Consider the following 25,301-nt stretch of genomic DNA (forward strand, 5'->3'; position numbering starts at 1 on the left):
TTGATTCTAATGATGAATGAGAAATGGGCTGATCTTCCTCTTTCTTCTCTTCTCTGTCTATTCCTTCTCCCTAATTTTTGTATAACAGTATATGTATAATTAATTTAAGGAGCAAATACTCATGGTATATTATAATATAAGATAATGAGATCAATCTCTTTTTTTTTTCCCCTCTAAGAATCTTGGATGATTCTTTTCTTAATTATCTCATAAAGATGGAACACAAACAGCACACATCAATGTAATCCTACAGACAAACCCTTATACTATAATGACATTATTAATTACAGAGAATATCATAATATTTTATTATTTTATAGGATTATGGTTGATTTTGTGTCTTGTTGGATTGATATGGAAATCAAATCGTGTGGAGTAATGCTTTCCTTTTTTTTTTTTTTTGTCTAGATTTACGTAACTAATCTCTTCACTTTGGGAGATACGAAAACTGACCTAAAGAAAATCTTCACTTATGAGAATCGAACCGGGATTATAACGAAATTTCCTCCAACAATACTTTCGGTAGTTTTGCATGTGCCCAAAAATTCCTTTTCTTTTCACTTATTACATGTGATAATTTTAGCATATCAAATCATTACTATTGACAAAACCAAATCACAACGGCACCACCCACTCAACATAATCCCTTGTTTCGTATGCGCCTACTTAATTATTATGGATATTAACAATTTGAAAAAGATAACGAAAATTATAATGGTAGAGATATTTTTATTAAAAAAAATTTATAATACAATTCTAAAAGTACAATGTATAAAAATATCAACACTAAAAATATGGATATATATATATATATATATATATATATATATATATATATATAGAGAGAGAGAGAGAGAGTTAATACCACAAATGGTCCTCTGACTATTGGGATAGTACTCATTTTAGTCCTCGACTTTCAATTCGACCAAAACACATATCTCGACTTTTATTTTTTACCACAAATAGTCCTCCGTTAATCTTTTTATTAAGTGAGAGTTAAATTTAAGGGTATTATCGTCAAAATAAAAAAAATAGGTAACAACAAATAAAAAAGAAGCCTCAATTCCTACTACCCATTCGGTTATCACATGGATCAATTTCAAATATATTCTTACATAAAGATTGGAATGGAAAAGTAAAACACGCCATTGCACCAACCACCATCCCCTCCCAACAAAAGAAAAATAAAGAAAGCAAACAACTACATGAACAGATGTCAAATTTCATGGCAAGTAAGCTTCAAGTTCCCTCAATTTCCCAACACAATAAACACACATTCAATATCAAGCAAGCCATAGAGTTCCCCCTCAACCATGAAATAACTATGCTACTGTTTTTCATTATTTTGGCATAGTAAAAATGAATTAAAATGAAACTTCTACTAATTCATCAATTGCAGCAAAGCTTGAATAATCGAGCCTATTGATGGAAATACATCTGTTTAGTTTGCCCCAAGCTTTCCATGGGAGTGAAACTTGAGCTTTCTAGAATGCTTGAAATGGTTTCATGTTAACCTCTCCATTTGAACCATATGCCCCGTATAAAAGAGCCCCTTTCTCAGCTTTCCTACCGCATTTTCGAATTGCAACATCAAGAAAGGTAGCTCAGATCATCAAATGGACTTGTTAACTATTTTATTTTTTTCTTTATTTTGACGATTATACTCTTAAATTTAACTCTCACTTAACATAAAGACTAACGGAGGACCATTTGTTATCAAAAATGAAAGTCGAGGTATGTGTTTTTGTCGAATTGAAAGTCGAAGACTAAAAGGAGTACTACCCCAATAGTCAGAGACTCAGAGGGCTTAGATTCTTTGGGCTAAAAATGTTTAAGAAAGTAAAATGTTTGAAAAAATATAGAACAAATATTATCTTGTAAAGAATCATGAGTATATATATATATATATATAATGGTGCTTTTCAGTATTCAGTAACCAAATGCTGGAACAAAGACAAATAAATAAGTAAAATTCAGTTGGTTATGCCTCGTTACTCGTTAGGACTAAAATAAAAAATTCAGTTGGTTCTGCCTAAGATCATCTAAAGTGAGATGAATTTTAAATATATAATACTGTATATTTTAGTAAAATTGTAATATTTTTATGAGTAAAAAGGTATTATATTTTTCCTATAAATATTACAATTAATACATTTTTAAGTGAGAAATCGGAGTAGTAGCAAGGCCCGGGCTTGCCAAAATGACATCGTGTGCAAGGCGATGAGGCATCCCAAAGTCCTCGTAGGCGAGAGAGATCCCGACCTCAATTCGTCCAAATGGAGTTACAAATCCTGGCATCGCCTATTGCTACGCAAAAAAAGGATTAATTCTTAGCCGAGGTCAAAGCGCGCCAACCTTGAATTTGATTATCCTTATGGGCATTATGAGGTTAAACGTCACCTAGTGACGAATGAAGAATTGGGAGGGGCCATAGATCGTGGCAGCCGTGGTCCGACCTAGCATCTATGAGTTAAAGACCCAAAAGGGAAAGCTAGTAGATAGGGTTTGGAACCCCGAGCACCTGCTCAAAATTTTTTAGTGATTTATTTTGTAAGGTGGTCCGACCACTTCATGCTCATTATCCTTAATAAAATAGCAAAATTAAATCTCGTCATGGAACTCATTTTACTACTTGAAAGGGCGAGGTAGGGGAAGTGGCCGACCTCTAAGGTGGCCTAAGAAACCCCTAACCGACCTCACACTAATTCCCTAGGTGCGTAACGGGGCCCGACCTCATTGGCGCTGAACGGGAGAATATTCTCTAGGGGTGATACGAGGCTCAACCTCGTTCATCACTGAACGGAATAGCTCGTTCTTTGCCAAGGTAACCCTTGACCATGAAAAAGTTAAGCTTTCCCTAAGGACGTTAGTACGGGGTCCGACCTCGCTAGCACTGAACGGGAAAATATTCCCTAGGGGTGGTACGATATCTGACCTCGCTCATCACTGAACGAAAGAGCTAGTTCATGGCCAAGGCAACCCTTGATCGAGAAAAAGCTAAGCTTTCCCAATGGGCGTTACACGGTCCGACCTCGTTGGCACTGAATGGGAAAGTATTCCCTAGGGTTTGTACAAGGTTCGACCTCACTCTTGAAGAGCTCGTTCTTGGACAAGGGAACCCTTGATCGAGAAAAAGCTAAGCTTTCCATAGGGGAATTACCGGATCCGACCTCGCTAACGCCGAACGTGAGAGTATTTCCTAGGGGTGATACGAGACTCGACCTCGCCTATCACCGAACGGAAGAGTCTTTTGGTTCGAGGTTAAAACCTTGCCCAAGAACGACTAACTCATACAAAAAAAAAAAAAAAAAAAAAAATAAAAAAAATAAAAAACTTGCCCATAAACCATGACGCAAACTAAACCATCGAACTACAAAAAAATGTCCACATTAGACCTCACACTCTTTAAAAAAAATACAATTAGAGCTTTTATATATGTAAGTTACCAACTGGAATTAATACCATATGAGGTCCTTCCATTCGAATATAGTGGTTTTATCATATTTAGTCTTTCGACTTTCAAATTGACTATTTTTGGTCATTCGACTTTTTAAATTGCTACCATCTATGCTAATGTAAATTATGTTGATGTAACTTCCACATTTTTTTTTTCATTTCACACATGAAAATTTCTTTCTATATAAGGATGTTACGTATTAATTATGTCAATATAAATAGTAATTTTCTTTAAATAAAGAAAGATGTTTTTAAGAAATTAAAATAATTTATGTGGTGTCTATGCATACAAAGAAAAATATACATTGAAGTCACACCAATATAACATGCAATAGCAAGTAAACTAATTTAAGGTACCTTTAAAAAAAAAGTAATTTAAGGTAAAAATATTTTAATTGTACAATTTTTTAGAGGTTTTTTATTTTTTAAGAAAATTTTTTAGAGGTTGATAATTAATATGAATTTTTTTTGTAATTTGATGGGACAATGAACTGCTCTTAAATGGTTTGCCACTTTGCCCTAAATATGATACGGAGTATATTTTATTTACATTAGGCATTCCGAGTGGGCCACATTGGAAACAATGCTATGTACTAAATATATGGCAAGTATAAATTATATCAAATATACTTGCAAGTTACTAAAACCTTTAACACTCCATTTGTCCAACTTGATTTGTATGGTTATAACTCATAATTTAAAAAAAAAATTCCTAAAATATTATTTATTACTTAAAAAGTATTAGTTGAAATAATGAAATGTATTTATATTAGTTCAAATTCATATATATTTTCCATGTTGACAAAGGCTTATACAAAGTCTGAGAAAATTTCAATTTTGGTCCATTGACTATTAGGGTAGTGTTAATTGCAACACTTGACTTTCAAAAATGTTAATTTAATACCTTGACTATGCAATTTCTATCAATTTTGGTCACGCCAGCCAAATTATCGGCAAATTGTGACCGGAAAATCTTAACTCATTAAAAAAAAGGGCAAGAGCGTCATTCCATGTTATTCAAACCTCCTTTGGCTTCCTTCTCTTCTCCGACCTCGTTCCCCTCCTTGCCGTCAGCGCCTTCATGAAGAGCCGTTTTCAGAAATCGAAATTACATTGCTGCCGGTTTCTGAGTCTTAAAACCAACTCAGAACCCAGTTCAAATAACAATTCTAAAAGATAGCATTTGCAGCACTGCGATCCTAGGCCAAAAGTCAGCACATTCCTTCCAAATAGGTCCAGTAATGGCAGATCCTTTCATTTCACCCTTAGGATTCACAATGACACCAGCATTATCTTCGAAATACATAAAAACGCCATCCTTTCGGCGCCATGGCTTGCGTTCACAGAGACCATGTCTTCTACGCAAGCATCATGAACTTGTTCCCGGCGGAACCTCCGCGTCCTCGCTTCGACATCGTGAATCCTCTGCTCTCCAAAAACTAAAGATTAAAAATTATTACATTTTCTCCCTAAACCAAATACTCACTCTCCGATATTCTCTGCAAAGATTAGCCACCCCATTCTCTGCAAAACCAAATACTCACTCTCCGATATTCCCGACTTCCGCCCAGCGGCGAAGCTCACCAAGAACTGACGTCCACGCGCATCATCATAACCATTGTCGCCTCCTCCAAGCTCCCGTTCAAACACGATGACCACATGTCAGCTCCTCCGCTTGATACGCAGGTCCAAGCTCACCCCACTCTGCCATTATGTTCTCCGGTCTCGTGCCAAGCTTCAGCTACGTCGTTCACTGTGACTCCACAAACGGAATCGACTTTCAAGTGTCGAGGTCCAATGAAGCCGTGACTCCAATGATCCAATATCGAAAGTGCAGATGACTGTACTTGCGTTTCCGGAAGAAGAAGCAAAGAAGGAGAAAGAAAATGGCGATTTCTTCTCCGAGCTTCTCTCAATTTCCTGAATCTGCCCCTGCGGCCCAGTATTATTTTCGTTGAGAGATAGAGGTCTAATGTGTTTTGGCAGTGATACCAAATGTTTCAAATTTGAAGCAACTAATTGCAACCAGATTATTGACCTTCACCGTATGCATGAGATTCGAATTTTAAAGCGAGTTTGGAAGCACGCGATTCAAATTTTAAAGCTAGTTTGTGTAAAGAGTGAAAGCCGTCGATGAGTATTGACGTACCTGCGAAGAAGAAATCCTGAACTTTCCTTCGGAAGTCGCAAAACACAAGCTTCAGATGGCGACGCAGGCCGCCATAGACGGTGCGATGAAGCACCGGTGAAGAAATCGTCAAGCTGAAAGAGAAAATGGAGTGAAATGACTAAACTACCCTTATTATTTGACCAATTTAATTTTGACCAAAATTGATAGAAATTACATAGTCAAGGTACTAAATTATCATTTTTGAAAGTCAAGTGTTGCAATTAAAACAACCATAATAGCCCCCCACACTCCGACCCGACAGAGCATTGTGGGAAGTTGTAAATCACGGTGACTCAATGGTTCAGCAGACAGGGCCAAATGCTGATACGCACAAGGAATCTGCCCACTTTGGACATAATTCCCGCATTGCCGCCGCCGAGGTTCAAACCTTCGTCTCTTCTCCCAAATACTACCCACTAAACCATTGAGCTAAGCCCGTGCAGGTTAAATAGGTAATTCTAAGTTTACAAATGCAAGATAATATAGTCAAGATTGATTATAATTGTCAATAAAATAATTGTATAGGTATGGTTGAAACCAAATACGGGACATAAGGGAGAACAAATAAAAATTAGGACATAGAATATTAAATATATACTAATATTGTTTGAAGAGATTCCGACATTAGGATTTGTGGTTAAGTTATATTAAGACTTTAATATTAGAATTAGATTAATGGTGTAGTTATAATTCTATATTAGACTTTAATATTAGAATTAGACTAACGGTGAATTAACGGAAAAGTTAAATGGATAATCATATAATTAAGGATAAATTAGAGAATCTTAAAAGAAAAAATTAAAACTTGAACAATATGAACCATTCATTTGATTTAATAATTTGGCGGTCATTTTTTCTACCCAATGTTAATAATTAAATAAATTCGCTGGTCAAATCCGCTAGTATAATCCGCTAACGCTAACCGCTAACTGCTGATTGTCAAACAAGGACATTGCGAGGTAGTTCTCACTTCAATTTGTTGTGTGATTTGAATACTCTCGTTGTCACAAAATCTCTCAAGTAGTTAATATGGTTGGCTTTATTAATTATATTTTTTTAATTTTTTCATGGTATTAATAAAATACTTGGTAAATAAATATATAGCATTATTTTGTATTATAACTTTGATATTTAATTAGAAAAATAGTGCACAAAAAAGATAATAGATAATGTAGTGAATATAATCAATTGATGAATTTGAATTAAAAATTTTTACATTTGAGAAAAATAAAGACAATATAACTAATGAAAATATTTCTTTTAATTAATTTATTGATAATTAATAAAAATTTTTTCACTGAATAAAGACATTGTAAGGATAATGTAGCGAATATAATCAATTAATAAATTTGAATATAAAGAATTTTTATATTGAAGAAAAATAAAGACAATATAACTAATAAAATTATTTCTCTTATTTAATTGATTGATAATGAATAATTTTTTTTTTTTTGAATAAAGGCATTGTGGACACATAATTCTAAATTAAAGAAATGCATATATATTATTTTTTGTTGTAACTACTAAATTATTATTTATATAATTTAATAAGAGTAAAATAGAGTACTAATTATGCCAACTTTGATTGGGATGAGGTTCGAACCTAAGACCTTTTTTTATTGAAATCAATGAGTAAGTTAACGGTGAACTAACGGCAATTCTTAAAATTTTAACGGAATTAGTAACGGTGTGTGGGTATTTTAGGAAATTTTAGTGTAAAATTTAAATCTGATCAATCTTTTAATTAATCTAAGCCATTCATTTGATTAAAATCTGTGACCGCCATTTTTTCTACCCATTATAGACCTAACTCTCTTGGGCTCTTATTAGTATACTAGTTTTTTTACGCGCTTTGCGCGAATGGGATAATGCCCAATGATTATTTTTAAATAAATATTTTAAAGTATATCAACGCAATATTATATCAGAGATGGTCATGCATATGTAAATAAATATTGAATTTGTTTATTTAAATCGGTAATTCAAAATATATAGATGCAAGATAATATTTATTAAATTTTCTAATCGATATTTGGTAGTGGTAGTTTTCCCCTACATGTTTTATGCATTGTGAGATGTGTGTCGTAGGTTATCATGTAAAAGTATTGAACAAAACATTAATATTTATTATATTTGTATTAAATACTTGGTAAATAAATATATATAATGTATTTTGTATTCTAACTTTGATATTTAATTACAAGATAATGTAAAAAGAAGACAATGGACAATGCAGTAAATATAATAAATTAATAAATTTGAAGGTAATGAAACTTTGAATTGTAGAAAATAAAGATAATATAACTAATGAAATTATATCTACTTTTAAATTTTTTATAATGAATAATTTTTTTTTTAAAATAAAAGCATTATAGACATCTAATTCTAAATTAATTAAATGCATATGTATTATTTTTTGTTGTAGCTACTACTTTATTTAGTTTAAGAGCAATAAAGTGGGCAAATTATGCTATGGAACCGTGTCCACCTTGCAAGGTGGACATGCATATCGGAGATGTTCATGCATATGTAAATAAATATTGAATTTGTTTATTTAAATCGGTAATTCAAAATATATAAATGCAAGATAATATTTATTGAATTTTCTAATCAATATTTTGTAGTGGTAGTTTTCCCCTACATGTTTCATGCATTGTGAGATGTGTGTCGTAGGTTATCATGTGAAAATATTGAACAAAATATTAATATTTATTATATTTGTATAAAATACTTGGTAAATAAATATATATAATATAACTTTGATATTTAATTACAAGATAATGTAAAAAGAAGACAATGGACAATGCAGTGAATATAATAAATTGATAAATTTGAAGGTAATGAATCTTTGAATTGTAGAAAATAAAGATAATATAACTAATGAAATTATATGTATTTTTAAATTTTTTATAATGAATATTTTTTTTTTAAATAAAGGCATTATAGACATCTAATTCTAAATTGATTTAATGCATATGTATTATTTTTTGTTGTAGCTACTACTTTATTTAATTTAATAAGAGTAATAAAGTGGCTATATACTTTTCATCAACAATAATGCAATCATTGATTTAAAAAAAAAATACATACAAAAAATATTAATGTAAAAGTATAATTGAAATATTAAGTTTTTTTCTGATCTAAATAATCAAAAGAATGTTAAGTTTTTTTCTGATCAAATGATTTTTAAAATTCTTGATTTATAATCTTTGATGCTTAACTTTGAATGTCATGTATTTAGTCAGACTAATTATTTGAACAAAGTTTATGTTAAATTTTAATTATATATATTTTAACATATTCGTAGTATATGTTTAACAATTATGCCAACTCTAATTGGGACGTGGTTCGAAACTAAGACTTTTCTTATAGAAATTAATGTGTAAGTTAAAATAATAAATACTTAACGGAATATTCCGTTACTAAAGTTTATGCTAACGGAATTTAGGTTATTTAAGGGAAGAAAATAATATAATAGAGGGTAAATAAGGAAAATCAATAAAAAAATACTAAAATAAAAATAATATGAACCATTCATTTTAAGAAACAATAGTATAATATGAACCATTCATTTTAAGAAACAATAAGACCGACATTTTTTTGTTCCAGTTAAGGGCCTAACATTATTGGCTCTTATTAGAATTGTAGATGTAGATGTAGATGTAGATATAGTATAGTAGATAGTAGATTTTGATAAACAAAATTTAATACATTTAATATTTATTTTGAATGTATAAATATATGAAATTTATCTTTTCACATAAGAGAACTCGAACCCACTTCAATTTGATTTCAATTTGGTATTGAATCTCATTCAAAATAAATCTCAAAATGCCAATTTAATGCATATTTTCCAATATTCTTTTATTTACTAGTTATAATACACATGTCACACATTTAATTAAATGCCCAAGAATAAAATTATATGATCAAATAAATGAAGAACTACATACACTCAACTCTTTCTCGACGATATTTAATTTTTGGATTTCTCACACGCACTCAACTCTTTCTCTCTCTTTAAGTGGTGTCAAATAATTAAGATAGTTAGTCCATCATATGCTCGGTTCCTATTAGGAGTGGACCAAACTTGCCAAATTAAAATTTAGATCATGTTGGACCCAAAAAAAAAAAATCTAGTCCGCTTGGCTCATAGTCTTTTTCTTTTTTTTTTTTTTTTTTTTTTTTTTTTTTATTAATTTTTTTTTTTCAATTTCTTTAATTAGTCAATCCGGGGTCGTGATGGACCAAACTAAACAATAAAGTCTGTTTACTAACTAGAGAATTTCTCTAATTTTCTAGAAAACTAGAGAATTAGAGAATAGAAAACAAAAAATATGTTTAATAGCAGAATTTCAATTTTGAAAATTGGAAACATTTTTCAATATATTTAGAAAATTGAAAAACTTTTAAAAACTGTTTTCTAAATCAAAAATAGAATCATCTATCGATCATTTATTTGGCTATATATATATATATATATATATATATATATATATATATATATATATATATATATATATATATATATATATATTTATATATATACATACATACATATATATATATATATACATACATATATATATATACATACATACATACATACATACATACATACATACATACATACATATATATATATATATATATATATATATATATATATATATATATATATATATATATATATATATATATATATATATATATACACACACATACATACATACATACATATATATATATATATATATATATATATATATATATATGTATGTATGTATGTATGTATGTATGTATGTATGTATGTATGTATGCATGTATGCATGTATGTATGTATGTATGTAATCATAGTAAAGAATAAATATGTAAGTAGATAATGGTGAGAATGTGGTTATAGTGATATATATATATATATATATATATATATATATATATATATATATATATATATATATATATATATATATATCACTATAACCACATTCTCACCATTATCTACTTACATATTTATTCTTTACTATGATTACATTTATCTTCTTTTACTTATCACCATCTTTTATCTTTTGTACTCGCATTTAACTTATATAAACATAACTTATTTGCTTAAACTTAAAATTAGACATTATTCACATTATCAAAATTAAAACTTAAACTCTACACCAAATTTTAGATTTTGATTAAACACAATAGATTATTGGTTCAGATATTATTAGTTATATTACATCATAATACAAGTTTGGTCCGGATATCGGATATTGAAATTTCACATATATTATATTAGATTTCAAAGTAACACACACACACACACACACACACACACACACACACACACACACACACACACACACACACATATATATATAGTTTTGATATCAAATGTAAAAATCTTACATTTATTAGACTTAAAGGAAAAAAATTATATTTATTCCATTTAAACTAAACCTATCCGTTTTCAAAAAATTAAAATTAAATTAAACTAAACTAAACCTATCCAAAAGTATTTTAATATAAGGTCTAAAAATCACCCAAAATTAAACTTGTGTTAATTTTATAACATTAGTTTAAAAAAAAATTAAAAAAAAAAGTGTTAGTAAACAAGTTTTCTAAATAGAAAAACAAAAAATGAAAACTGAAAAATTAGAAAATAGAAAACATAAAACAATTTCCTGAAGTAAACGAGCCCTTAAAGTCTAGGTCCAGCCCAACCCATAGCTTAAATTAAAGAAAAAGAAATTATGTTTTTATATATATATATTTTTTTTATTTCTTTAGTTTTGAGTTCATAGTTTATCAATTTTCATTTTATTTGTATTTATATAACTAGTAATTCACCCGCGCGATGCACGGGAAAAATTTATGTTATTATAAATATAAATAAAAAATAAAAAAACTAAAATATTTTAAATTGTTTAATATAATAATATTTTTGAGCTTTCATCGGTCAAGTATTTATTATATTTATAGAATACAAAATTAAAATTAAAATTTTGTATGGTTAATATAATCTATATTTATGTGCATATTCAAATAAACTTATAGAGAGAATTTTCAAAATTACATCGATTTATTCTTAATTGTATTTCATCTATATTATAATTTTAACAATACGAATAATAACTAAGATAATTTGTAAAGCAAATTTCAAATTTTGTATGAGTAAATTTAAACTCTAATTGAACACATTTTTTATATGATTATATAATATATAGCTATTTTATTTTTCAAAAGTACATTTTTTATATGATTATATAATATATAGCTATTTTATTTTTCAAATGTTGTCATTTTTTTTTTTAATAAAGGATGTTGTGGCATTAATTGTAACATTAATTATTTCCCAAACCATATAGCTTTATTATAGTTAAGATAAGATGAGTTACAACTTAAAAATTTTTTATTTACATCTATTTATTATATTTATTGTTAGTTTTTATAACTAGCTAATATATAAACTTTAATTTATAACTATTTTAATAAAAATCAAATCATAACATAATACAAAGATAAAAAAAAAAAGTTTAATTTCTTAGAATAATAAATACTTATTGAATTAATAATTATTTATTTTACAAATTAATTAAAATAACTTACAAAAAGTTTTACAACGAATAAATAATGTAGTTAACTATTAACTAGTAATTGTAAGTTAACAAAAAACAAATACTAAGGGGGTGTATTCAATCATGACTTTTGTAGAGTTTTAAAGACTTTTAAAATGATAGGTTTTAATAAACTTTGATTGACTTTCATAGAGTTGTTCAAAACTTTTTAAAACTTTATAAGACTCTATAAAAGTCTATATAAAAAGACATTCATATATAGACTTTTATCAACTTTTTATTTTAAAAAGTCTACAAAAGTCATTGAAATAATTCTAAATTGAATACATCCTTACAAACTTTCAATGATTTTGATTTTTATCATTTATAATTTTCTTACAAAACATTTATAATATATCATAAAATTCTTCTTATTATATTGTTCTTCACCCACATCAACATTCTCAACATTATTATTTTTATCCATAGTAACATTATTATTTTGATCCATAGTATGCTGAGACTTATATGCTAATTACTTATATATATTATTAATAAACATCAACAAAAAAAATTATTTCATTAGAAATTCATAACAATATTGAACAATAAAATTTATAATAAAAGACTTGATCAAATAAAATATTTAAAAATAATATTCAAAAAAATAAAATATTTAAAAATATAATTACAAGTTGCATAAAATAAAAAAATAAAAATCTAATATTAATAATATATATAAAATTATCCTTGATATATTGCTAGGCATCACGCAAAGAACTATTATTTGCAATAGCAATTTAAGACTGCAAACAACAACAATGTGCTACTGTTTGTAACTCCAAATTGTTGTTGCGAATAGTAATTCGCTATACATAGTAACCTGTTGTTAGAAAAAAAATGGAAAAATATATATTACGAATATAAACATAAAAATAATAAAAAAATCAAAATATATAAGTATTTATATGAATATTATGAAACATATACTAAAATTTGACGATGAAAAAATTTGCTTTGTTCATGTATTTAGGAAGAATTAGAGAAAGTTAGGGATAAAAAATTCATAGAAAAAAATAAGAACCAATATAAGCAAGCAATAATGAAGTAAAAATATTATTATTTCGAATTTTTAGATGAAGATTTTAAAGTTTATGAGAGAGAGAAAAATTGGTAGAGTTTAGGTATGAGGAAAATATAGGATAATGAATAAAAAAATAATTTTATTGAATTTAGATAGGTTTATAGAGTTTAAATAGGGAGAAAAAAAATAGAGTTTAAACAGAGAGAGAAAACATTCAAAGTTGTTAGAAAGAAAATTTGAAATCTTGGGGTTGATGGTTGGATTTCAACTATTTATATTTGAGAAGGAAAAGTCTACAAAAGTCTTAAAATTAAAAAGTCTACAAAAGTTCATAAATTTTTGAATACCACATAACTTTTAAAGACTCTTTAAAAGTCTTAATTGAATACCTCACGACTTTTAAAGACTCTTTAAAAATCTTGATTGAATACCGCATGATTTTTAAAGACTCTCTAAAAGTTTGAATTGAATACCTCCAAACTTTTAAAGTTCATAAAAGTCTTTAAAATTCTATGAAAGTCATGATTGAATACACCCTAAGTATTAATAGAAGTTACAATTTAAAATAAATAAATAAATTTTGTAACTATAAAATATTTTTCAATCTTCATTTAAATCATTTTATTACTTATGGCTATGGTAATGAGACTTTATTAATTGGGAAAAAGTGTCAAATTGGCACCCTAAGTCGAGTGGATACTGTAATTGGGTCTCCTAAGTAAAAAAAAAAAAATAAATTCATTCAAGTCGCTTAAATCAGTAAAATTGTTCAATTAAGTTTAAATTGACTTGTTTATCAGGTTAAACCTATGTAGCGGGTTGACACCTGCCCTTTTAATTTTATTTTATTTTTAATTAATTTATTTATTTATTAAAATTAAAAATATTATTATTATAAATAAATTTAAAAAAAACAACCACCAGTTTTTCGCGCCGAACAATCGGTGGCTATCGGACAGAGGAAGACGGCCACAGCCGTCTAAGGAAGACGGCCATGACCGTCTTCTAGATTTGGAACGAGGGCGGCGACCAAGCCTTCATCGGCCAGGGCCGTCCTGCCGGACAACCACGGCTGTCCGTGAAGAAGACAGCCACCGGCTGTCCGACGCGGACAACCAGTGGCTATTTTTATTTTTTATTTTTTTTATATAATTATAATAACTAATGTTTTTAATTTTAGTAAATAAAAAAAACATTTTAAAAAAAATAAAATAAAAAGGACACGTGTCAACGCCGCATAGGTTTAACCTGATAAACAAGTCAATTTGGACTTGATTGAACAATTTTACTGGTTTAGGGGACTTGAATGAAGTTTTTTTTTTTGTTTTTTTTTTTTTCTATTACAAGGTAATATGTGTTATATACTTTCTTTAACTAGTGCAGCTTAAAGAGTCAATACCCCATCACCAAGGTTCGATCCTGTGACATTCCCTCAAGGGGAACCACAGAGGTGTCATCTGAGTAAAGGGTACTTGGCAAGCCTTCTTTATTTAGTTGAGCAAGAAAGTTTATTAGTTATGTTAGAGAATGAATTTAATTTTATTGTATTAAATTCTAATATATAGTTATAAATTTTTATTTGTGATTGGTTTATCTAATTAATATTACCATGTCCCCGAAGGGATTAAAGGGGTGTTTGATAAATAACTGTTAGTTGATTGGGTTAGTGAATTTGACTAATTGATAACATTAGCTGATTGTAAATTAGCTGATAACTGATTAAATGTAAAATTATTTTCTCAAAAAGCTTATCGAAAAAGCTGTTTTGAATAGTTTTTTGAATTTTTGTATTTTGGAGTGATAAGTCATTACAAAAATACTAATTAATCAAGCACTCATATTGATATTTAACCAAGTCAAACAACTAATACTTACCAAATAAGTTAAAATTAACTAATAAGTTAACTATGTTACCAAACAAGGTGCATTCAAAAAAAATAAAAATGTTACCAAACAAGGTCAAAATTGAAAACGCAGAACCCATGCCCGGTAGTCAATACTCAATAGTGGGAATGGGATTGGAAATGTGATACTTCGTTGGGCGAAGTTTCGTATTGTTCAGACATGCTTGTACACTTGTACGTATTATTATTTATTATCTATTTATATTTTAACAAGTAACATTATATTACATTTATTGTTACTTTTGACCTTTAAAAGAAAAAAACCCTGATATGTCCAGATTGATTAAGAAATATAGTAGTGGATCCCGTGTTATTACTTTACTATTTTATCTGACCATTTTATATATTAGACAATCTGTCAAACGGAAAAAGCTTCATCTGGCTGGCGCCGTCCCATTATACTATTTCATTAGATAAAAAATTTGACACATGGTCAATATATAAGTGTTATATATTAGTGGTGAACTATAACATGACATACCATTATAAAAGAAAAAAAAAGTGACAAATAAACTTTTAATTGTCAATACGATAGTGGACAAATTATACTATGGACCATGACTCAAATTGTGAATAATTGATAAATGTTTTTTTTTAATATACTGAAGATTCATTTTTATTACGTTGAATGTTCATTTTTCAAGTAATACACTAAAAATGAATCTTTAATATATTAAAAATAAATTGTATGTTTTAGTCCACCTTGTAAGGTAGATCATAATCCATGACATAATGATTGCAATAGTTATATCATGAACTAGGATGCACGTAGTAAAATGCACTCAAACACATCCCTATTTTTTTCTTTATGCATTTCTTTCAACTTAAATTTATTTTAATCTTTTTCTCTTTATACAAATAAAATTATGTTGAGAGAATATCTAGAATAGAGATAAGGGATAGAATGAGGATCATTTTCTTATTCGTCATCATAGTACAATGATGATATATATACAAGATACAATAAAGACATACAATAATGAAGAATAATTACATCCGTTACAGACGTTACAAAGCTATTATTAATGTCCACCATAACTCTATTTATAATACTTTTCCTTGGACATTATTTGACCATGATCTTGCCTCGTTAAAAACTTGCTAGGAAAACTTTGTGGGAAAAACCTAGACAAGAAAAGAGTATAATAGATAATATATTTAAATATATTCATGCCTCATTTAAAAATTTCACTAGGAAAATCACGTGGGGAAAAACCTAGTTGAAGAAAATAGTACATGATATATGTAAAAACATATATTGTATTGGCCGCCTCATTAAAAACCTTAACTTAAGAAAAACCCTGTGGGAAAAAAACTTACTTAAGGGAAAAATAGTATAATCATAAGCCTTCAAGGCATAATCGGCATAATCTTTAGGATTTTTGGAGTTTGTCTACTTAAGCAACTATTTTGCAACATTTCCCAATTGTCATTACTATATCATACTCATGCCTCGTTAAAAACCTCACTAGAAAACCCAGTGGAAAAAACTAGTTGAGGAAAAAAGAGTGCATGATGTATGTGTATTCTTGTTTTAGATTAGCTGCCTCATTAAAAACCTTAGATTTAAGGAAAAACCTTGTGGGAAAAAACTTAACTAAGGAAAAGAGTACAACTGTTAGTCGTCAAGACCCAATCTTCAGGATTGATTCATGTAAAATGATACTTCCTCTCAAGATAACAATCTTTAAGTCTCATACATTAAATTTCCAAAATGTATAGAGGAATTTTGTAAATAAATATGTACAACTGTCAATGGAATGAATATACTCTATAATAATCTCGTGACTCTTCTGGAGTTCACGTGAGTATAATATTGACATCATAATATCTAGTCAAAGAGATTTCATTATATATCATTTTATCTTTTGTCCAACTCAATCTTTATTCTCCCTTTATAGAACAATGAGGGTAAATATAGTACAACCAGTTTTGAAACTTGGCATTATGGGGATACAAAAATAATAGCCAGTACCCAATTAAGTAGCCATTATATATTGGTTTGTCTAAGGGTCAAATCAAAATCATATATTGGCTAACTGGTGTATAAAAATTCGATCTTCAAGTCGAGATAATACTTAGCTTTCACAAGTTTTTTATTTTGAAATCTCCATCTTTAGACATGGACTGACATCATCAAGCTCTTTATATATTTCATTGATGTTTACACCATCAATATTGACTGAGATAATAAATAATAAATAAGTTCATTATCAACTCTTTATTGAGCACATAATGGTACATATTATTCCTTCTTCATGAGGATAATAACTCCATTCGCAACTCTTTAAAGAGTACATAATGACACATAATAAATGCATCTTCGTTCTTCAAGAGGAAAAATAACCCAGTCAATTATTAACTTTTCAGGTCATATAAAGACCTTAATATTTTTAATGTTGCAATTTTCACTTTTTCTAATTTTGAGAACTTAAAATCCTTCAGGGACTTTTGAAAAATTAATATTAGTTGCACATTTAAGTTTACTATTTTGCTAATAATATTATGTAGTGGAACTTAATGACATTTACCGTGGGAGAATATATTTGATTAGAATCAATCAAGGGTATTTGTGTGAACCCATAGGCTACAAACTCGCTTTATATCCTATCACCTCGTTATTCTTATTTCTCTTTTGTGCACACACCCATTTGTAACCTTCGGGGTTAACACTCAATGGTGCATTGTTATAAAGAGAATATATATATTTTAGCGAGTTGAGCTATGCCTTAATTACTCCTTTATACGTTAAATAGTCATGACACTTTCGGTGCCTAACTCTGGATCCAGATTATCATATAATGGAGTAATTTGTAAAGGCAATTGTGTTGTCGACAACTATAATACTTTCATAAATCTCTCCTATATTTATAATTGTTTATGGCAATATTTGAGTCAACCAGATTCTATACATTTCCCAAAACTATTTAGATCACATCTGGTTATCCCGCATCCCTAGTATTATGTTTGTTTGGTGCACCTATGAATTGACTAGGGTTTCTCGTCATCTGGACGAGTGTCTCCAGGACTAAATTATTCAAGATTTTCCATGACAATGTTTATTTACTAGATCTAGTATAATGATTCTTATCTCTTATACCGATGGATCTCCTATACTTCTGGCGTCAAGGAGTATCAGTCGATTTAATAAGCAATATTACTGGTATATTGCATTATGCTCAAAATTTGAGAACTTCTATTTGCTCAAATTTGCTTTGTAGCTATGTGAACCATACAACAGAGAGAGTTTGCTGTTTTTCTCTTGTTGGTAACAATTATTCGCTATAGGCCATAACTGCTACAACATGAAGTAAACTTTTAGGACAAATATTGTTAAAAGCATAGTATGTGGTATCTTATTATTGAGTTTTAAACCACAAAATTCTGACATGGTTCTGATTTATTTTGGGGACATCTGTTTTGATATACTGATATACTATACTCCAAATCTGATTCACTGCATATCACAAATCAATCCCTCAAGAATTGCTATACCCCATTTTTCACCTAGTACGTGATTTCGGAATTTTCCTATTTGTGTCATTATTTTTAGTGCGCAGTCTATTTTTATATATCACCACCACAACGTACCTCTAAAAGTGCTATCAAAGAAACCTCCGTCTATCGATTAAATACCAAAAGCCCATTATAGGGGATCAATACATATAATTGGGTACGTTGACTGCATTCCCAACGAAGATTATTTCTTGGCATTAGGGGGAGATAATATACTAACTTTTAATGGAATGCCAAGAAATTTCATAGAATGAAAATATCTTCATTATTTAAATCCATGTACTAGTTAGATTGAACCAAAAGTTCAAAAGATATCAATTTGCTATTTTAGCAAATAATCTGCCAAATATATCTATTGATAATACTAATCATAAAAAGAAGAGTTAATTCCAGCAATGGTCCCCCGAGTATGTTGATTTTCCACATTTAGTTCCCGTCTTTTAATTTGGACAATTTAACCATCTGACTATTAAATTTTTTCTAATTGAGGTCCTTCCGTCAAGTGCGGGTTAAGTGGTGTCAATTCGAGGGATAAAATCATCCTTTTCTTACCCAACGTATAAATCCTCTTCGTTCCCATTATGTATGCGAAATAAATACACATACAATTTCTGTTCTCCAAATTCTTGATATTCAACCAAATTTTGGGCATGGATTTTCTTAAATCAGCTCAGATAACCCAAATTCGTAAGTTTTTTTTTTTTTTTTTTTGGTTGATTTCTCACCCAATTTCTAGGGTTGTTTAGTCAACCCGACCCTCGTCGAGAACGTGTAATTGAGCCAACTGGGTGAGTCCGAACCCAGTCGTTATATTATAGACCGCGGTGCATGTGCACCGCGATAAAAAACGGCGCCGTTTCTTTAAGTAAAGAAACGGCCCGTCGTTAGAGAGTTAACGGAGTCCGCTTGTTTGGTGTATTAAATACCAACTGACACTAGTATATCTAAACCGACACTGCAGTTATATCAAAATGATACTGTAGTTATAGTGAAATGAAACTGCAGTGTATATAAAATGAAACTGAATAACATTTCACATATTTGAGTGTATATTGTACAATGAAGCTGTAATTATATCAAAATGATCATGTAGTTGTGTTTTAATGAAACTATAGTGTATATAAAATAAAATTAAATAACATTTTCACATATTTGAGTCTATAAATATCAAATGAAACTATAGTTATATCGAAATGAAACTGTAGTTGTGTTGAACTGAAACTGCAGTGTATACAAAATGACACTGAATAACAGAGTTACTTTTTGCAAAAGGGTGCGAAACGGCGGAAACAAACACTGTTTATTTTCATTTAAAAAAAAAGATGCGCGGTGCATAATCTTTAAAAAAAAAGACGCGCGGTGCATAATCGATTATGTACTGCGGTGCATAATATAATTTGCCGTCCGAACCGTACAAAACTTGGTTAGAAAGCAATATGGATCCTCAAAAGGAGGCTCTACTGTGTCAACTCACCGAGTTAATCTCGGCCATTTCGTCGTTGCCCGAGTGCCAGACAGTCTCCAAAAAGATGTGCAGTAATTTGGTGCGCAGGGTGAAGCTTTGAGTCCTCTGTTTAAGGATTTGAAGGATAGTGATGAGGGAGATAAGCTCGGAGATGACGTCGTTTACGGGCTTGAGTTGGAACTGCTGCAAAGGAATTATTTAAATCAAAAGACTTTGTAAATTGAGAAAGAAAAATTAGGAAAATTACGATGTCCAGGAATTCTAGGCTTCACGTACCAACATTATAAGAATTATTTTGGTTTGATAGAAAAGAGTACATATTAAAATGTAAAGTTTTTCAAACTTTGGTTTTTTTTGTGTGATTGAGAATGAAAAGAGAATTTTCAGAAAATAGAATGGACCAATGAATTAAATAAATGAGCAAGCTTAAAAAGGAAAAACAAACGAAATAATAAGAAAGAGATAGCATTAAAGAATCAAGCAGTTAAGAAATGAGAAAATTAAATAAAAAGAATAACGAAAGCAAAAACAAATATAAAGCAGTTTTTAAATGGACGAATAACTTAAATAAAATGTAAGATTAAAAACGAAGAAGATGACAATAATGAAAGGATAGCGAAAAATAAAATAAAAAAAATCAAGCAATTAAAGAAAGAAAAAGAACACAGCAAATTAAATTGCAAAATAAACAATTCCCCGGCAACGGCGAAAAAATTGATGGACATTAAAGGAATTACAACTTTTGCTTGTAATTAGCAAATAGGAATTTAAGAAACCATAAAGCCAGATAATTCAAGAAAAGAGAAAAGAACCAGAAAGTATCTGCTAGGATTAATTCGCCTGAGACTGAACAAAGGACTGCGCCTAGTACCGAAGCTATCGCCGTTGTGGTAACGCCGGCGAACAAGAATTGAAATTGCTGAACAGAAAATCTGAGCTCACCGTCTCCGGAACGTTGTCGCAGGACGCCGAACCGCCAGAGCAGACTCGGCCGTTGTTCCGAATGGAATCGTTGTTGCCACCGCCAAACACCAGAAACAGACCGCCACCTATCGGAAGCCTCCAGAAGTGGTCCGGAGCCAAATTGATGAAGCCTTCTCTGATTTTGCCGGCATTTATACTGCTTGAACTCCAATAATTTTTCCATGTTCTGCGCTCCTCCTAAGCTTTGCATCATTTGCGATCTTCTTTCTCGTTCATTGGTTGTTGACTGACTTTGTTGAATGAGTTTCGACCAAAGTGAAAAAAATAACTATTTTCTTTAATTAAATAAAACACATCTAAAAACATAAGCAAATTAGAACCCAATAAAATCCTACCATTATTAAAACTCTATACTGACCAAGTATAACTATACTACTACTATTATTAGTTTTATTATAAAAATTATTACAAAAATATAATGTAAATAAAAGTGTAATAATTTAATAAAATAAGATAAAAATATAACTAATTAATAAGAATTATTAAATCAAACATTATGAAATAAAATATAAAAATTGCACTTATCAAATTTCCCCACACTTGTCCTCAAGCAAAGGCATTATTAAAAAGGAAAAGATAAAGAAGTTTGAAATAAAACCAAAAATAAAACCAACATTAAACTGAGCTTTACCCGAATAGCTTTTCAAATTTATTACCACCAATGCAAAGTTAGTGCCAACTGAAAGAATGTATAAAACATTTCACTAGAAATTAAAAACTTTAACAACTAAAATAAATATAAAACTTGTGCTCGTGTGCTGACACCCCTTATATGAGCTATACAAAATCTCAATAAACAAATATGAAAATTTCACCAAATTCAACATAAACCAAATTCAGAAATATTCTATCACTGTGCAGGTGCAAAACATGAAGGAAATAAGGATCAAGACATTTATTAAAATTGAAATGGAATTGCTCGTCTCTTCTAAAATTCACTCATTATTTTTCTATTTTGACTTTTTCAAAGAGAACTTCCCCAAAAACCTCGCCATTTTACGCCAGACTTGTTTGGGTTTTCAATTTTTTGTGTACTCATAAACCAGACCACGACACTTATTTATTTATGGTACATGTGTATAGGTGACTGATTCAGAGGAGTAGAATCTCTGAATTATTGCAAATAAATAAATAAAACACTCATTTTTATTTTTAAATATTTTTTAAATCTTTTTTTTTTTAAAAGATTTTTCACCTCACTTATGCCACAAAGATGATCCTTGAACCAACACACTACACCACAATTTATAGCACTCAAAAATTATTTAAGAATTTGAGAAAAGGTAAAATAAAATGAAAGATGCATATAAAGTACTAAAGAAATTGTATAGAACACATAAAGGGGTATTTGTGATTTTCAAATTCTATTTATTTTTTTATTTTTTTTTTTTGTTTTTTGATTTTTTTTGACAATTCAAAATATAAAGAAATTAACAACTAGTCACATGCATATACACACTAAGAGCGGACAAAAACCTGCATTATTTTTTATCACCGAGTATTTAAAAGACTCATAAAGGTAAAGCTCAAGCTAATGCTAGAATTTTAAAATAAAAAGGTTTAAGAAAATATAATAAACATAAGAAAATTAAAAAGTTTGAAATTAAAAAAGAAATTAAAAAAGTTAAAGAAAGTATACATAAGAAAATTAAAAAGTTTAAAATTTTTCAATTATTTGTGATTTGTGGGTAGAATCACTTCCCCACACTTATTTTCAACATTGTCCCCAATGTTGTGAGAGGAAAGAAAAGAAGACAAAGAGAGTCCTCCTTTATTATATTTTGTTTTTGTGCAATTTTCATTTAGTCAAGCAGTTTGAGAATAACAAGAATAACATTCTTTATTATCAACGTCATTCAAAAGATTTTCTTTTTGTAGTTTTTCAAACTCCAACTTACCATCCTCGGCAAAATTCAACCCCTTAACTGCAAAACACTGGTTAGCTCTATCAAACAAATTCATAGACATAAAAATTGGAACTGAATAGTTTCATCAAGCACATTTTTGGTCAATTTATCGTTTTGAACATCAAAAGGGATTGTGGGCAATTCTTTTTGTAGCACTACACTTACAGGCACACAACTTTTGAGCCTATTTGGAAATGGAATTGGCAGCACATAAGGCTGGGGTGGTACATAAAGCTCTTCTTCCTCAAAATCTTCATTTTGTATAGGGGTGGTTTCAAAGCTTTCATCAACAAGGATTGGGGGCACATAAGGATGATCAATTTATGCAATTGAGGCTCATTTTCAACAATAATATCAACATCATTATGCAATTTTTCAATTATTTCAATTTGTTTAGAAGTGATATTATCTTTTAACGTGCTTTCAGCATTCAGAGCTTCTTCAGGTTAACTAGGTAACTTACCTGGCACGTGCACTTGCACAAATTTAGCAATTTGCTCTAAATGTGCTTCTATTCTTTTAAAGCAAGCCTCATTTTCTTCAAATCGTTGTTCATCTGTTTCTTGGGGCTCAGAAGCTTCTTGTTGCATCTGCAACCATTGATCATGTTCTTCTTTTTGCTTTTGGAACCATTGATCATGTTCTTCTTGTTGCTTTTGAAACCGTAGATCATTTGCTTCTTGCCGCATATTGCAAGCCTGTATATAATCATTCAAGGAGTCCTCCAAAGATGGTTTTTTAGGTTGGGGTGGAGTTGGTTGAAAATCATTCTGACCATTACCCCAATAAAAATTAGGATGACTTGATTGATAATCATGTTGATTATCATCCCAAGAAAAATTAGAATGATTCAGTTGAAAATCATTTTGATTATAATCACAATGAAAATTGGGATAGTTTGGCTCAAAATCATTTTGATTATTCCCAAAAAAATTCGGGTGATTTTCCCAACCCGAATTATAAGAATTATAAAACAGGTCGAGCACAGGCTTTTGATTAGAAACATTAATTGAATTTGCCTGTACAAAATCATCATTATAAGAATTATTTTGGTTTGATAAAAAAGAGTACATATTAAAATGTAAAGTTTTTCAAACTTTGGTTTTTTTGTGTGATTGAGAATGAAAATAGAATTTTCAGAAAATAGAATGGACCAATGAATTAAATAAATGAGCAAGCTTAAAAAGGAAAAACAAACGAAATAATAAGAAAGAGATAGCATTAAAGAATCAAGCAGTTAAGAAATGAGAAAATTAAATAAAGAGAATAACGAAAGCAAAAACAAATATAAAACAGTTTTTAAATGGACGAATGACTTAAATAAAATGTAAGACTAAAAATGAAGAAGATGACAATAATGAAAGGATAGCGAAAAATAAAATAAAAAAATCAAGCAATTAAAGAAAGAAAAAGAACACAGCAAATTAAACAATTCTCCGGCAAGGGCGCCAAAATTGATGGACATTAAAGGAATTACAACTTTTGCTTGTAATTAGCAAATAGGAATTTTTTTTTTTTGAAAGATACTGGTTCTATTACATTGTAGTATCTGTTCATATACTTTCTCAACCTACTGAAACACAAAGAACCAATAACGCCTCCACTGAGGCTCAAACTCATAATCTTCCAAATGGAAGTCCAACCCAGGTACCATTAGACCACATAGTCCTGGTAGCAAATAGGAATTTAAGAAACCATAAAGCCTGATAATTCAAGAAAAGAGAAAAGAACAGAAAGTATATGCTGGGATTAATTCGCCTGAGACTGAACAAAGGACTTCGCCTGGTACCGAAGCTATCGCCATTGTAGTAACGCAGGCGAACAAGAATTGAAATTGCTGAACAGAAAATCTGAGCTCACTGTCGCCGGACGCCAAACCGCCAGAGCAGACTAAAACTCTATACTGACCAAGTATAACTATACTACTACTATTATTAGTTTTATTATAAAAATTATTACAAAAATATAATGTAAATAAAAGTGCAATAATTTAATAAAATAAGATAAAAATATAACTAATTAATAAGAATTATTAAATCAAACATTATGAAATAAAATATAAAAATTGCACTTATCAAGGAGGCTCTACTGTGTCAACTCACCGAGTTAATCTCGGCCATTTCGTTGTTGCCCGAGTGCCATACAGTCTCTAAAAAGATGTGCAGTAATTTGGTGCGCAGGGTGAAGCTTTTGAGTCCTCTGTTTAAGGATTGAAGGATAGTGATGAGGGAGATAAGCTCGGAGATGACGTCGTTTACGGGCTTGAGTTG

General features: G+C 29.6%; 1 long non-coding RNA gene across 1 annotated transcript; it reads left to right on the plus strand.

The window, feature by feature from the left end:
* The first annotated feature begins 840 nt into the window (after positions 1–840).
* Positions 841–23,487, plus strand: LOC109183510. Its single transcript, XR_002054556.1, has 3 exons — positions 841–857; positions 19,054–19,172; positions 23,477–23,487. It is a non-coding gene; the product is annotated as an uncharacterized LOC109183510 (long non-coding RNA).
* Positions 23,488–25,301: the final 1,814 nt, after the last annotated feature.

This window comes from Ipomoea nil, unplaced genomic scaffold (genome assembly GCF_001879475.1).
Source record: "Ipomoea nil cultivar Tokyo-kokei standard unplaced genomic scaffold, Asagao_1.1 scaffold1129, whole genome shotgun sequence".
Classification (NCBI taxonomy): Eukaryota; Viridiplantae; Streptophyta; class Magnoliopsida; order Solanales; family Convolvulaceae; genus Ipomoea; species Ipomoea nil.